The following is a 2,736-nucleotide window of genomic DNA, read 5'->3' on the forward strand; positions in this document are numbered from 1 at the left end:
TAAGAGGGCCTCAATAGACCTTTGGAGGTGTCAGTATTTCCAGAAGTGGGCCTAAATTAATTTGACACAATCTTATCTCTTCCCCCCCCCCCTCTGGAGCCTTCTTCCTCTCATAAAATATAGTAAGAGAAATCAGAAAACTATAGCGCACTACAAAGTCCTTGTACTTGATTTAAATGTCAAACAAATGGCCACACAAAATACCACCTTACCAAAAAAAAATAGTTACATAATTACGCCATTACTAGTATTGTCTGGATTAACGTTCAACACACACACCTGGTTGTAACCGCTTTGACGTAAGCATTACCTTTTTATGGTTAGTAGAATCAGAAAACTGTTTAGGCAGGGCAGCTGTCAATGACAGTAGACAACTTCATCATGTATCTCTTTTCTGTTATGTAAGAAAACAAATAAGAGAAAATGTTTCTCTTTATGTATTTTCAAATATATATTACGTATTACACGCTCCGTATCTATAAAGAGTGAATATTGTTGTAATGGAAGAGAAAGGACTCATTCAAGAGAAAAAAGAATTCGAAAGAGCAACAAAATTCGCTCTTAGATGTTCTATAGAACAGTTCGCGCTTCAAATTCAGATTAGCAGCTAGACAGACTTAATTACATACAAGGTTTTTAGAAATCACTTATTTCCTGTATTTGGTACGAGTGTACCACCCATCAATCTATCTGGCTTGTTGATGGCCATAATATCCAGCTCACCAAACATTTCCGCAACATCTAGGTTCGCTATAGCCAAGTTGTTTTCCGAGCATGTGTTTCTTAGTACCGCTCTTCCCCAAATGCACATCTTCTGCTTATCTGTTCTAAGCAAACTGTACTGTAGGTTCCTGGTTACCTACAATTAAAATGATCTTGGTCTTGGATTTAATTTAATGTTTATATTGCAATTTTTTATGACTTTTCTTGCATTTGAGATTCTTTTATTTGTTTCAAATCAATTTTCCCCATTTATATGTAACGGCCAACTTCAACGAGGTATTCCATAGAGGATTACGTTCCATGTTTCTGTATTTTGCAGCAAAGTCGGGAGATAGATTTGCATATTCTCTGCTCACTTTAAGCTTAAAGACATCCACTCCATTCTCTTTGCGTTCTCCTACTTTGTTCATTGATGGGTGAAAAGAAAAATATTACAACAGTTTATTGGTAATCAATATTTTCACACCAGGAAAGAAAAACCACCCGGGTAAATGATACGCGTTATGTTTCTCTAGTATAATGTGGAAAATTGTGCATGATTGAACGCCTAGATCGTGAAATAATGGAAAAGATCAAATGTGTGAATATAATAGCTGAAGGGCGGACACACACACTCAAAAAAAAGGCAAATGGAAAAGGAAAAGCCTCTACGAAAATATTTTATTTAAAAGTGTGGTCATTATATGCCGAATATGGAGGCAGAGGGTAAGCCGCGCTTGGCAGTCTATAACCGCCTTGTCCGGCGGTGGTACTTTACTGTTGAGAACGGCCCCCGACGACCGATCTCGGACTATACCGTTCATTGCCGCCTCCAAACCAACACCGCATCAACTCCTTACTGGGGAACTCCTTTTTACCACATTCCTCTTCCACCTAACCATTCATATGAATATCAGATGTCTTCTTACTTTGCCTCCCTTGATTTAAATTTCATAACATCGTTTATCTGGGTGTTTCTGAATGAATTTTTTTCTATTATATTCTTACTCTATATTTACATCGACTGTTTATGCTGCTAAGTTACATCACAGAGTGTACCGACTTCGTTTGTTATTAAACTGGAATTTGAAGCACTCGACTTCGCTCGCAAAATCTCCTTCTTATAAAGTCTTGAAACTTATAGCCTTTAAAAAAGTGGTTTGGTCAGCACTGTTAGTTAATGTTGTTGACTTCATTCAGTTTTGGATTTTCATTTATTATAAGAGATCCATTTCTGCATTTTTTCGACTCATTAACCATCTCATTCATCTGATAGAGATATTCTTCTGTTCTTTGTTTAGTAGTAAGCAAATCGGAAGTTATAATATTTCATTCCGGCCGAAAATCAAAATATTCGCAAACCACCTCTGATAGATCAAATAAGCTTTACAAAATATGGGCTTCATTTAACTAAGGATTCAAAATTAGCGAGGAATCGGTCCAAATAAAAACAATAACTCATCTTTTTTGTCAACGTTTCGACAAATATATATTGCCTTCTTCAGGGCCTGGATATTACAAATACAAAAAATACAAAACAATTTAGAGAATTGAAAAATCAGTAATATAAAAATAAAATTAAATAAATAAAATACAATACATTTTTTATTATCACGTGGCTATGCGGATTGGTTGTGTTACAAAAAACTAAGAACCAGAAACTGGAGAACAGGTAACGAGTATATATATATATATATATACAAATATACACGAGTTTATACAAATATAACGAGACTTACACGGGAATTTTGGCAATGACTATAAGGCCCTGAAGAAGGCAATATATATTTGTCGAAACGTTGGCAAAAAGACGAGTTGTTTTTTTTATTTGACCGATTCCTCGCCAATTTTGAATCCTTAATTTAATAATTTACGGTCACGAAACCTATATACACTGCCGGTCAAAAGTTTAGGACCACCTCAATTTTTTGAGAATATTCGATATATTTTGGAATAAATAACACAAACTAACATTGTTTTTCAACAATGAAACTTTAATATATGTTAACAGAAGTGCACAGTTCAATATACGAG

The sequence above is a fragment of the Rhodnius prolixus genome, unplaced genomic scaffold, assembly GCF_049639745.1.
Source record: "Rhodnius prolixus isolate KJV_2025 unplaced genomic scaffold, Rpr scaffold_8, whole genome shotgun sequence".
NCBI lineage: Eukaryota > Metazoa > Arthropoda > Insecta > Hemiptera > Reduviidae > Rhodnius > Rhodnius prolixus.